Source organism: Opisthocomus hoazin, chromosome 2, assembly GCF_030867145.1.
Source record: "Opisthocomus hoazin isolate bOpiHoa1 chromosome 2, bOpiHoa1.hap1, whole genome shotgun sequence".
Lineage (NCBI taxonomy): Eukaryota > Metazoa > Chordata > Aves > Opisthocomiformes > Opisthocomidae > Opisthocomus > Opisthocomus hoazin.
Window position 1 is genome coordinate 23,045,443 of NC_134415.1, and position 14,830 is coordinate 23,060,272.

Here is a 14,830-nt window from a genome sequence, read left to right on the forward strand (position 1 = left end):
GCAGGAAAGGCTGGTTTTGGCCTCAAAAAAGTGTTGCCTCGAACCGTGAAACAAGTTTATAAACTAACGACTGAAAAAAATCCAGCATGCAGTATTCAGAATGATTCAGAAATGTGTTATTTCTTCAGTAGCTGAGCTAAGAAGAGGTCTTGTCTCCGACAGATTTAATCCTTTTGTTCTCCCTCCTCACAGCAGTGCCTGGCAGCAGCCTCAGCCCGTGCAGAGCCAGGTAGCTGCCGGTGGTAGTTTCAGTGCCTGTAATTCAGCAGTGCCGGGAAATTCAGAAGTGGGAAATTATTTGAAAGTCTCCTGTCTAATGAGTCTACAGTCTTGATGTCATCATGTCAGGAAGCTGTAAAAGTTTCCAGGCAAGCACAGTACACTCAGAGCACAAGCTCGTATTCGGTATCAGGTTTGAATGCGTCCACCCTCGTTTGCTGTATACTTCATTAATCTTTTCTATAATGCCAACCACTTCCCCACCCCCCATTTCAATTGTTTCGTTTCAATGATTTAATTTCAGATTAAAATAGGAAATGTGTAAATAATTTTCAGATTGCATCATGTACACCTCAAAACCTCAGTACTTTACTTAGTACTTGGAAAAAGCCTTGCTTTTCCTCCAAACTCAGAAGTTGAAACACGCCCACGGCTCCCGGGGCTGCCCAAAAGCTCCTTCAGGCACCCAGCCAAAGCAAAGGGCGACCGAAGCGCAGCCGCCTGCCTGGGACGCGTGGGTCAGCCGAGGCGACGGGCTCGGGACGGTTGGGCACACGGGGAGGGCTCAGCGCGGGGCCAGGGCAGTCTGGGAACGGACTCGCAGTTGCAAGTCGTTGGGTTTTGTTCCCCTGGGGTGTTTTTGTTGTTTGGTTTGCATGTTTTTTAGGCTTTTTGTGGTTTGTTTCTTTGCTGGTGGTGGTTCTGGGTTTTTTTCCTAGGCCATAAGCAGATTTCTAAATTGTGGGGCTGCCACAATACAGAATCAGAGTGGAAAAAACTGATCTGTCTCTCTATATAAATATATATTCTGTGCCTTTGTTTTTATATTTATGTACACACATTCCCCAGCAATGTGTCTGACCTTCCAAAAACCTCATCATTCTGAAGAAGAACAAAGCCAGCTCTCCCAGATCACGACACTGCGCAAAACCAGCGCCTGTAAGGTAAGGCTTGGCGCCTGCTGCAGTATTTAGAAAGAGAGATAAGTAGTAGGTAAAAAAAGGGTGAAGAAGGACATTAATTGAAAAAAAGTCAGCTAGGAGTAACACTGTCAAGCAGAATGTACAATAATTATCTAAGTAGCAGGGTTATTTTTTTTGCTTATTTGCTTTTTATTTTTAAAACTCATCCCCAGCCATAGCACCACATCCACCAGGGCCAACCACCACCCTGCCCACTCCACGTCTTTCCTACCAGGGTAACGGGAACTGGGAACAACATCCCTGCATTTGTAGAAAATACAAAGGATGTGTTCATCTGGAAGACAACTGCATGACAAAACAGCAAAGCATTGGCAGGGACATCTAATCAGATTTTAGCGCTGCTTTTTCCTTCCTCTCTTTCTCTCTAGTGTTGCTCCCGACACACGAGCCCGCAGAGCGAAGGCCGGCCGTGCTGTCGGTTTGCTTGGGACCACATCGTGACTGCGTCACGCAGAACCTGCCACAAGTCACAGTCAGCATCTCTTTTGAAGAACGCAGCCAGAGTCTGAGGACCCTCGAGTTTACCACTCAGCATGGGCATACAAGAGAAGGCAAGGGTCAGGGCATTTACATACTCCAGCACTTCTGCAAGTCCCAGAAAGCATCTCCGGGACACAGACACGTAATTTGTCGTAACAAATAGCTGCTCAGTGGGCAATGCTACATGAGCATGACGTAAGATGCAGTTTTGTGTATAATTCACCAGCATTTAACGCCGATTTAGTCAACTCTTATCCCTGACTGCTTGTTCCTGCCTTGCATTGCCCCTTGCCTCGTGCCAGGTGAAGTGTTGAGGGAGCTGCACAGTGAAACAGACTGGGAAACTGGATTTGGCTGAAAAAAAAACCAAACCCTGTATCATTCTTCAGACAGCTCTATTCCTAATCCACCTGGTCCCCATGAGACCACGCAAACTCTTCTGCCTGGCCAGCACTGGGAGGAGAAGGAGGGGGACAGGCAGGGAGACAGGACAGGAGACAAAGCACAACTACTTGACTGAGCAACTCCTCAGTCAAATTGCATCCGTCGTGTCCAACATTCATTTTAGCACATTGCTGTCTCTCCCTTAGAGAAAGGCAGGGAGAAAAAAGCAGTTAAGTCTCACATCCACAAATGCTGCTGGAATCAAAGACGAGGAGAAGGTTTGAATTCCATTAGAGGCTTATCCACAATCACACATGAACTCTGCAGAGGATCAGGAACCTAAGCCCACTTCACGCAATTACTACATCACTACTACCCAAAACACTATTGAAATCACAGAATCACAGAATGGTAGGGGTTGGAAGGGACCTCTGTGGGTCATCTAGTCCAACCCTCCTGCCGAAGCAGGGTCACCTACAGCAGGCTGCACAGGACCTTGTCCAGGCGGGTCTTGAATATCTCCAGAGAAGGAGACTCCACCACCTCCCTGGGCAGCCTGTTCCAGTGCTCTGTCACCCTCAGAGGGAAGAAATTCTTCCTCATGTTCAGACGGAACTTCCTGTGCTTCAGTTTGTGCCCATTGCCCCTTGTCCTGTCGCTGGGCACTACTGAAAAGAGCTTGGCCCCATCCTCCTGACACCCACTCTGCAGATACCTGTAAACATTTATAAGGTCCCCTCGCAGCCTTCTCTTCTTCAGGCTGAACAAGCCCAGCTCCCTCAGCCTCTCCTCATAGGAGAGATGCTCCAGTCCCCTCACCATCCTCGTAGCCCTCCACTGGACTCTCTCCAGTAGCTCTTCATCTTTCTTGAACTGGGGAGCCCAGAACTGGACAGAGTACTCCAGATGGGGCCTCACCAGGGCAGTGTAGAGGGGAAGGAGAACCTCCCTCGACCTGCTGGCCACACTCCTCCTAATGCACCCCAGAATGCCATTGGCCTTCTTGGCAGCCAGGGCACACTGCTGGCTCATGGTTAACCTGTTGTCCACCAGGACACCCAGGTCCCTCTCCGCAGAGCTGCTCTCCAGCAGGTCCACCCCGAGCCTGTACTGATGCATGGGGTTGTTCCTCCCCAGGTGCAGGACCCTGCATTTGCCTTTGTTGAACCTCATCAGGTTCCTCTCCGCCCAACTTTCCAGCCTGTCCAGGTCACACTGAATGGCAGCACAGCCTTCTGGTGGATCTACCACTCCTCCCAGTTTGGTGTCATCAGCAAACTTGCTTGCTATCCTGTTTCTAAGTGAGTATTTCAAGCCCCCCCTTTTTTTTTAAGCCAGTAAACTTAATGGTGACTATTGCTTGCATGGGCGTGTGCGTTTGATCTGAAGATATGAGGAGGTTACTCTTTGTATGGAAACTTCTTACAACTGATGAAGGCCAATTTCGTATTTCGGTAGTCAGAAGCTGCCGCTCATCTCCTTATGTGTGGCTGGGAAACTGCTACTTTCCCCTTATTCCAATGTCTCCCAGGGGCACAGCAGCCAACTTCCGCTCTGCAAACCCTGCCACGCAGGAACCGTGTCTTCAAAAGAGCCATTCTTGTCCTAATGCAATCCCTAAGTGACATTAAAGGATCGTGTCTTAATTGCCAAGGGTTTGGCTGAAGGGGATTATGCTGCTGTGGCAGAAAAACACAGCGCGCATGAACCAGAGACTGTGTATAAATAAATCTGTGAGCACTACCTTAGCCTTCCTCCAGTGGCTACAGGCATGCAAAGATAACAGGAGCACACTCAATTATTTTAAGGTTAAAAGAGAAGAGAAGCCGTCCTGGAAAGAACCAGGTTGCTGTCTTGGTGAACATACGGTTTTTACAGCCAGACTGACCGTGCTGACAGACTTCGGTCATGCTGCAGATCAACTCCACGGTGGTACGTAAGCAGAGCTGCAGCACAGGCAGGTACCAGCGGAGCACAGGTGTGCTTAGGCTGAACATCTGGAGCTTGAATACTAAAAATTCTTCTAGAAAACCTGGAGGAAAAATACAGCCAAGGAGCTTAAAATAGCTCTGGATGATCACCTAACATAGACCCTGGAGAACAAGCCCATGAATCTGGTACCTTCTCCTATGTGTTTTTCTTCATAGACTAAAAACAAAACTGCACATGTATTTTGTTTTTATTACTGACCTACCTATTTCTTTAAATTTTTTTCCTCTCCTTGACTTGAGGAGTTGCTCATCTTAAAATTATTTGCTAAAGGGAAACTGCAAACTTCATCTTAAGAGAGGCAGATCACCAACAATTTCCGCTGAGCTCTAACTTTTTCCTTTTAAAATATATTTTATGTGTGGAGGCATTACGCTTCTGGCTTGGTCTCCAGCAATTCTGAAACGGTCCCCTCCTGAGCAATTTTATAGTTTAGCAGGAGTAACTAGCCAATGCAACCGCCTTAGCAGAATCCACTGAAAAGCATTAAATAGTAAACACTTCATATTCTATGGCAGTTACTCTGTTTACCTCGGGGTTAGATAGGGAAACAAAACCAATCAGTATGTGGGCAGTAATAGCTGCTATCTCCACACAGATTGCCATGGTTATTTCTATAAGATGGAGGGGTTAATTTCCACAAGTATTTCTTACATATAATTATTTAGATGTACTGGCTAAGTAGTCTACTGTTTGATGCTATACAAATGCCAAGTAGCTTGCCGGTTATTCCATACCGTACACATTCCACTGAAAACCACACAGAGGGGTGATTAAGCACCCTAACGTGCTAAGTGTAGGAAGATGCTTATTGTTAAAAAGTTCTCTTGCTTAATGCTTTTTCATTTGTTACCACTGGCACCGGTCTGACATAATGCACCTTACCTCTAAATATAACCTCATTATTTACAGAATCAGGGCCAGCTTTACGCCCGTGCAAAGAGGCAAGCACTACAGCTGTCAGTTTTTCCTCAGTGGCTCCCCCGAGAGCGATGGATACCCCTGACCTGTGGAGCTACGTTTCCTTCAGCACGAAGAGAGCCCTCCCTTGACACGGAGGGCAGCTCTCAGGAGAGAGATGCTCTCAAGGAACGTGTTTCCAACGTGGTATCTTCTATCCTGGGCATCCCCGAGCGTGCATGAGGTTTCTGCCATCAGCCTGAAGTCCTGGAGGGTGGCAAAGTGTAATTGCGTGGGATACCGTGACGTGGTTTAGTGGGGTTGTTTTGTTATTTTTTAACACTTAGTCTACTAATGGACTATGCGATTAAAGGTTAATGGCATTATAAATGCTGTAATTAGCTACTGCTCAGCTCACGTGATGTTTCAGGGCAGGAGGCACCTGGCCCCTGCCCACTGTGGGTGATCTGCAGGGCTGGCTTCTCCCACTATTTTTGAAGAAAATAATTATCCCTTAATTCTTGCAGTTAGTATAGCTGCAAGAATAGCAGTACACAGAGTTGACTCCTCCTGATGCCCACCACTACAGAGGGTCAAACGCTATACTGTCACACACCCACAGAAAACTTACTTCAGAGTAAGCTCCAGGTTTGTTTGTTGCCCCTCCAGGAGGACGCTTGCTCATGTAACTGCACCCTTCTCAATTTACGCTGTTCCCACTCTTGCCCTTACTGCATTTGTCCATCACGCTTCTGTCCTAGCCAATGACAGCTTTCAAATAATTTTCTTTTCCAGCCCAGTCCTTAAAAGCTTTGCCAGTGAGAAACCCAGAGCTCAATTTTACCCTTGCAGGAGCTGGGAACGTTCAGCACGGTATTGAACCCTGAAACATGTTACTGAAATTTGATGGCTGTAAACTCAAGAGTGGCTTGGTGTCACTGAAAGATCTCCAAAATGGGAAATTCATAATACAGACAGCAAAGCGAGGCACAACGGGAAGCCAAGCAGCAGCTCAAAAATAAAGTGGCATTGCACTGCATCGCTACCACATCCATCCTTTGGGTGACCAAACGACAGCACCCCATAGCAAGCGACGTCTATCCTTGCCAGAACTTACCTCTGACAACAATTTACATTCACTGAATAGTAACCGAGGAGCGAGTTTTGGTCTCTTGAGCACAAAGCACTTCCTCAAGCGGAAGGATGAAAGGATGCTCAAGGAGGAGCCGTCAGGCGACGAACACTGCGTCCTGCTCCTGACTCTGCAGGGCTGACACTGCACAACCACAACTATTGCCATACTACACAAGCCGTGCTGCTTTTCACAGTGCCTCAGTTTCCCCTCCTGCAGTAATTACACTCATAGTATCGCACAGTTACATACAGCACTCCACTTCGCCTCACCAGCGCTTAGGATCATGAGTTTAATCATTCCCTGCCTCTACCAGTGCATCTAGATAGACCTTTCTGCAATTAATTTGCTGGTTTTCCCCCACATATATAAAACTGGTGGCAGGCATTTCATGACCAAACCTACTCAGGTTGTGCTCCCCTGAAATAATTCCCTGTGAAAGAGCTCAGTTTAGATCAGAAGTCTCCAGTCTTTGTACAGAAAGCTTTACCCTGTACTACTGAACTGCATCCCAAGGCTTTTACAATGGCTGTTCGTGACCAGCAGTTCATTGGCTCCACATCAACCATAACAGGCCAGCAACAGGAATGTGTGCGAGTGTGTAAAATCACTGTGGACACTGGAAGTGAAACCAAAGAATTAGAAAGTACACATTTTGTAAAGCAAACAACAAAACCACATTTCTCCAACTGAGCGGGACTGACCTAGCACGCTGCATGGCAAGAGCCGGCACATGCAAGGCTCCGTATTCAAGGAAGGCGCTCGCTGGCCAGCACAAAGCAGACCTCTGCATCAAAGAACATTTCACAACTATAAGAAGCCATTTCTGAAGATCTTAAGAACTTAAATTTCATGTAAGCCTGAAAATACAAAGACTAAAATTGAAGATGATCCTTACTTTCCACACATTAGAAGAACTGTTAAAAAACCTAGGTTTTAAGTATTAACCTCTGAACACTGCCTTGCAAACCTCCCCATGGCCCCTTCTCCAGCCACGTAGCACAACTTCCCTCCAGTTCTACACAGACATGCTGCTTTCCTATCGCACACGACCACCCTCTTGCTCCCACACCACCTCGCAGACATCAGTTTCTGGACTCACAGCTGCTCTACCCCTGCCTTCTAGACATGTATACAGAACCTCAATTGCACATTTATTGTCCCAAAGTCCAAAACCAAAAGGAATACCTTGGTTGAGGAGGACTGCATGAGGCATCGCTTAAGCAATCTAAACACCCACAAATCCATGGGCACCGATGGAATGCACCCACGAGTGCCGAGAGAGCTGGCAGATGTCATTGCTGAGCCACTCTCCATCATCTTTGAGAGGTCCTGGAGGACAGGAGAGGTGCCCGAGGACTGGAGAAGGGCCAATGTCACTCCAATCTTCAAAAAGGGCAAGAAGGAGGACCCAGGGAACTACAGGCCGGTCAGCCTCACCTCCATCCCGGGAAACGTGATGGAGCAGCTTATCCTGGAGGTCATCATCAAGCAAGTGGAGGAAAAGAAGGTTATCAGGAGTAGTCAGCATGGATTCACCAAGGGAAAATCATGCCTGACCAATCTAACAGCTTTCTACGATGGCATGACTGGCTGGGTAGATGAGGGGAGAGCCGTGGATGTTGTCTACCTGGACTTCAGCAAGGCTTTCGACACTGTCTCCCATAACATCCTCCTAGGGAAGCTCAGGAAGTGTGGGCTGGATGAGTGGTCGGTGAAGTGGATTGAGAACTGGCTGAATGGCAGAACTCAGAGGGTTGTCGTCAGTGGCGCTGAGTCTAGTTGGAGGCTGGTAACAAGTGGTGTCCCCCAGGGGTCAGTACTGGGCCCAGTCTTGTTTAACTTCTTCATCAACGACCTGGATGAAGAGTTAGAATGTACCCTCAGCAAGTTTGCTGATGACACCAAACCGGGAGGAGTGGTAGATACACCAGAAGGCTGTGCTGCCATTCAGCGTGACCTGGACAGGCTGGAAAGCTGGGCAGAGAGGAACCTGATGAGGTTCAACAAAGGCAAATGCAGGGTCCTGCACCTGGGGAGGAACAACCCCATGCATCAGTACAGGCTTGGGGTGGACCTGCTGGAGAGCAGCTCTGCGGAGAGGGACCTGGGCGTCCTGGTGGACGACAGGTTAACCATGAGCCAGCAATGTGCCCTGGCTGCCAAGAAGGCCAATGGGATCCTGGGGTGCATCAAGAAGAGTGTGGCCAGCAGGTCGAGGGAGGTTCTCCTTCCCCTCTACACTGCCCTGGTGAGGCCTCATCTGGAGTACTCTGTCCAGTTCTGGGCTCCCCAGTTCAAGAAAGATGAGGAACTACTGGAGAGAGTCCAGTGGAGGGCTACGAGGATGGTGAGGGGACTAGAACATCTCTCCTATGAGGAGAGGCTGAGGGAGCTGGGCTTGTTCAGCCTGAAGAAGAGAAGGCCAAGAGGGGACCTAATATATACTTACAAATATCTGAAGGGTGGGTGTCAGGAGGATGGGGCCAAGCTCTTTTCAGTGGTGCCCACCGACAGGACAAGGGGCAATGGGCACAAACTGAGGCACAGGAAGTTCCGTCTGAACATGAGGAAGAATTTCTTCCCTCTGAGGGTGACGGAGCACTGGAACAGGCTGCCCAGGGAGGCTGTGGAGTCTCCTTCTCTGGAGATATTCAAGACCCGCCTGGACAAGGTCCTGTGCAGCCTGCTGTAGGTGACCCTGCTTCGGCAGGAGGGTTGGACTAGGTGACCCACAGAGGTCCCTTCCAACCCCAAACATTCTGTGATTCTGTGAATACAAGAAGCACACTTACCACCGCCACTAGAAAAACATTGTCGATGCATTCAGTACACAAGCAAGTAGCACTCACGCAGTAAGCACATCAGAGTGCTGTTTGAAAAGCATTAGACAGCAGCACACAAAAAACCTTCCAAGAGGCTTCTCCTGTGTGATCCATACATTCTAGGGTTTTATTGCTACTAAAAACTATGTGTGGTCCATTAAAAAAACTCATATTCTTGCAATGTAGTGACAGTCACTAGCAATACTTAAGTTCCTATATTGTCTTCTTTAGGATTAATTTTTCTGGGGGTTATTTTTCTTTATTATACCATTTCTATATATGTACAAAAAATATACAGAATTTACTGTGCTTAGCATGGGAGGATGGATTGTTGATAAGGCACAAAACTCAGGGCGGATTCCCATTTCCACAGATAATAATCCAGTTCTCCCTAGCTCCATCTCCCTTTACGAACAGCACACTTCCCGCTGAACAACCCAGTCCACACCAGACGACTCTGCCATCCTACTTCCTACATAAAGGTACTTACAGTGCAAGACAAACATTGTATGTGACGCCATTTGAGCAAGGCCAAACTGAATCTGCAGTATTGCAATGCCAGAACTGTAATCCTCTACAGCTTTCCAGCAGCATCGCAGGTACTACTGCCACAGGAAGGAAAAGAATATCAAAATACTGGATTTTCTTAGTTTTACAGTATTTCTCCTCTCATTGCTTTTGGAAAGGAAGAGTATGTCACCACTCCTGATGGGGAATGGAAGCCCAGGAGCCAGAAATACTCAAGGAAATGTTCCTAAGTTTCAGTCTGTAATCTGACTACACTTTCCTTGGTCAACTGTATTTACTTCGCCCAACCCATATTGACTACCTCCCCCACTACCACCTTTTTCTTTGGAACTGTCTCAAGAGCCATTCATGTATCCTTTCCTATAGCAAAGCCCCTATGTGATGAGTGTGCATCTTCCAATGCTGCCTTAAAGGGACTCTTCTAAAAAGAGTGATAAAGAAGTGTAGTCAAAGCAGGTTTTTTCTTTTCTTTTTCTTTTTTTTTTTTTTTTTTTTTAATTACAGTTGGTGCTAGTTTTCCTGCAGCAAGAGGAATTTCAATTAGGTCTTCACCATGGTATATACCATTTAGGATTACGAACTACACTATAATCCTTTGCCTTGAAGTGAAATCTTGAAGTGAAACTAAGAAGCTTTCATCTGACAACAGAGCAGTAACACTATAAGCCATTTGAATGCATAAGCATTCCCAACAGTTTGAAGTTTTATTTCAGAATCACCTGGCATTCAAGGATCCAGTTATCAGGGTGAAAGCAGTTTGGTGAAAGGTGAAGAAAGCATCGCCTGCAGCAAGTACCAGGCTTTCCATTTTAAATTTAATGAATCCACTGAATGGCATGGGCTCTTCAGGTGCCATAACTCACATTACGAATCTGCATAAAATAGTTTCAGGCCCCTAGCTCACATGTACTAGCGAACCAGAGAAAAACATAATTCCACATTCAGCAAGTATTCACACAGTGCATTTATATCCCTCCTGCCTCCGTCACTCAAACAGTGGAGTGGCAGCTATCACACAGAACCATTTCCCCCTCTCCCCGCCCTGAGGATAGTTAAAGCAAGTGTCTGTCATTGTATAGAATCCTAGAATCACCTAGGCTGGAAAAGACATGTAAGATCATTGATGCACTCTCTCATAGTTCTCATGCTTTTAGCTCTGCCACGTGGTCTGAGTCTGTAGTACCAAGTACAGTGGGACTCTAACCCACTCAGAACAAAACCAGTTTGCATTTCCAAGACAGATCTTCCAAATACTTCAGTACTGAAGGCTGAACAGAGACAGACATAAAACATCTTAAAGCCAGTGGTAATACAATACCCATTTTGCACATTTTTTTCCTCCTTTTCCTTAATTTCATCCAAAACCTTTTATTTAAAGCAGAAGGGCTACTCAGACCAGATTAAAAGCTCTATCTACAGGGTAACATGTTTGCTTTCTTTTCATTCAGTTCACAGAAGCAGCACTTGCAATACAGTAACTGCATATAAAAAAAGTTACTGCAATTACTCACACAATTGGATCTCTGCATTTTTTCGCCTCTAATAAGCTGAGTGGGAAGTTAAATGCATTAACTGTAATCTCTGAAACAACAGTATGGAACTTGCTAAATGTTTTTAAGGTGAGAATGAGTAGGAATTAAGAGTTGAGTGTAAAATATATTCCACCATTTAAAAATCTGTCACCTAGTACAACGGAAAAAAGGTGTCCATGACTAAAAGTAGAGACTGAGAAGTTGTTGTAAAGCACCACACTTCTAACCACCCCGCACACTGTTTGCATTAGCAGAGTATTTCCTACAACTATATCCTACCAAATCAAATGCAGATTTAGGAGTGCTAGAAAAAGCATTCCGGTTTGATTTAACACGTTCTCTGCTCCCAAAACTGAAATAATATTATTAATTTAAACACCCTAGAAAAACACATCTGCTTTACATACTCAGGCAAAAATCCTTCTTGCACCATTAAACTTAGATGTGTTTATGAACTCAAGAGGACCATTGCATGAAGGATCAAAAGCAGAGCACATTCTCCAGTTTCTCCTAAGGAGAACAAATTAAATACTGTAGATTATTTGTCCAAGATTCATCAGACATCCACTTATTTGCATGCAAGTAACCTGCCAAAACAAAACCAATATTCACAGATGGGGATGGCGTTAAAAAGTTTCCCCACAAAAATAATGGGAAGTATCTTTTTATTATTGCAATCAGACTTTAACACGTATGCATTTGCTTCAGAGTTTCCAACTAACTTCTAAATGTAGAATATTTAATAAACTACATGTTCACCCCCCCATCTCCCCCCCCCAAGTAACTAAAATACATCAGTGTAGAGAGGTGTTACAGGTGTGTTTTCACCACAGTTTCTCTTCTAGCAAATTTTTTAAAAAGACAATTCAGGTTTTTCAAGGAGAAATTCCTTGTAAGGAACGTAACACCCTAAAACATTTTTGGGCACCCTTTCTAAGTTCTGGATACTAACTCCTGAAAGTAGTCTTTTATCTCACAAGACATAGAATTTTCATTCTATGAATTTTTGTCCCATTTCTTTCATCGAAACACCCCATAATTACCCAACAAAGCCCAGAAGCCACCTGAAAATGGCCAGAAAAATCAGTATTTCTATATTTACAACCTGATATACTTCCAAGACCGTTACGAGGGGACTCATGAGTTAGATTGTTCCCAACTTTTTAAAGGTCAAAGGCAGGGTCCTTACAACACCAAACACTATTACAACATAGCCTCAACTTTCCCACGACTCACCTTAAACTCCGAGAAAGCAGAAAACCAGGGTAACAGCCATTTCCAAAACAGGTGAGAAAATGATTTCCAACATCACTGTTTCAATTAGTTGCCACAAGTCTTCCGAGTGCATCTTCTTGCCACACAGTGTTTTTCTTCCTTTACTAGAAGGGCAACTGCTTTCGCAGAAAGATTACCAAACTGATGGAGAACGTAATTTTTTCTCCTACAGAAACCCATCCCCAAGACTTGAATCCTTATCAGTCTTTGATAAGTTTTAAAAGCAGGTGCTGAGGCAATCATTAGTTGATGTTAATTCACAGTCACTAATTGCAGTAACAGGACAGCAAAGCTTTTTCTGTTGGAAATTCCTATTCAGGCTGCATGTAGACAAATAACGACAGCCAAGGACAGAAGCTAGATGCACTCATCAATGGAGAAGGAAGTTCTCAGTAATCCAAATCAGTCTTTAAATCCAGGCATCACAGTAAAGGAGAGCTCGCAGAAGGTTTTAGAAGGAAAAAATAAGGTATTTGGGGGAACATGACCTTTCAGATGTAAAATGAGCAAAGCACAGCAGCACTGATTAAGCATGTAAGAAAGTGAATTATGGAAACGAGAGATGACCTCAAACAGTGCGCTAAACGCAAAAAGGAGGTGCAGTCATGCTAAAATGCAAAAGCTACTTGTCTTCTGATGAACAGAGAAGCAGCTAGGTAGGAATATAAGACAGTAGAAGCAAAGCACAGCTAAGTCATCTGACTCAGCTGTGCTTTACTTCTACTTGTTTATTTGTTTCTATACAGCAACAGCCAAAACAAACATAAGCAGGACAAGATCAGATCAGCACACTTAGGGAAAGGGGTTAAATATCCATGGCACCCCAGGTGGAGTTTAAACTGCATCAACCACATACTTACCTGGATTATACTGCAGAAGTTCAGCGACTTGGGTACTTTCTTGTGGTTCTGTCAAATTGCCTTCACTTCTGGGAGCATCCCATGCAGCTGCTCAGCCGCACCAGTGGAGCTACCTCCCTCTGACTTAATTTTTATTTTAGAGCTAAAAAACAGCTATGAAGAGGAAAAGCAAGATGCTTTCAGTAGACAATCCCTAAATCTAAAATTTGCTTTTTAGCCCAATAAAACCCAAATCACTTGATAGATTAAAAACTGCTTGGCTTTTTTGCCAGAATAGCCTTGATACTTAATGTCAGGCAGCATTGTTTTGTGCTTCATCTTCCAGAAGTAAAAATTGCCTACTAAAGCTTGGTTCAGTGCTGTAACTAATCTCGAGTTCCTACTCGTTTTGACTTCCACTGCAAAACTTTAAAGTGCCAAAGAAAAACGACTGGTTTTCTGGTGCTAATTTTAAGATTTAAGCCAGTGATTATGGCTGACGGTGTAAGAAAGCTCACAGGTGAAGTGGCTGACTTAACTCCACTTTATACAGCATACCAAGCAGCTACCTAGCCACTAAAAGCTAGCCTGCAATGTGTTAAAAGAATTGACATCTGTGACACTACAGGTTTTCTCCTCCTGCTTAACCTAAGCATCAACATCAGCATCAGATTCACATAAGGGCCATGAAAAGTATGGGTGTTTTGACCAAGTCCTGCAAAGGTTTGCATGCAGGCTCAAATAAGCTCATGAAGATCCAGTCTATTAAGAGACTTTCATTGTAGTTAACGTCTCATAGCAGCCTTTTGAGAAGGTCAGGATGACACAAGTACATTTGCGTCCATTTCTTTATTCCCTATTCCATTTAACATGTTAATGAGAATCAATTAAAACAAATCTTTATCTTGCTCAAGATTATCAGAGAGCAGATTTGAGAACTGACATGAACTACTTTGTCTCTGTTACAGGAGAACGCATTAAAAAAAACAAATGAAGAGAAGAAAAGAATCCAAGCTGAATTTGACATGTCAGGAAGACCTGAGGTGGAAGAGACACTCCCCATTCTCAGCATTCTACAGAAGTACCTTTATGTTAGTTACTGGGTGGCAATATAATTAAGAAAACATAATTTCAAAACAAATCTTAAAATCAACAGTAGGTCGAGGGAGGTTCTCCTTCCCCTCTACACTGCCCTGGTGAGGCTTCATCTGGAGTACTGCGTGCAGTTCTGGGCTCCACACTTCAAGAAAGATGAGGAGCTACTGGAGAGAGTCCAGTGGAGGGCTACGAGGATGGTGAGGGGACTGGAATATCTCTCCTACGAGGAGAGGCTGAGGGAGCTGGGCTTGTTCAGCCTGAAGAAGAGAAGGCTGCGAGGGGACCTTATAAATGTTTACAGATATCTGAAGGGTGGGTATCAGGAGGATGGGGCCAAACTCTTTTCAGTAGTGCCCAGCGACAGGACAAGGGGCAATGGGCACAAACTGAAGCACAGGAAGTTCCGTCTGAACATGAGGAAGAATTTCTTCCCTCTGAGGATGACAGAGCACTGGAACAGGCTGCCCAGGGAGGCTGTGGAGTCTGCTTCTCTGGAGATATTCAAGACCCTCCTGGACAAGATCCTCTGCGGCCTGCTGTAGGTGACCCTGCTTCGGTGGGAGGGTTGGACTAGATGACCCACAGAGGTCCCTTCCAACCCCTACCATTCTGTGATTCTGTAACAAGTTACGGCAAATACACGAAC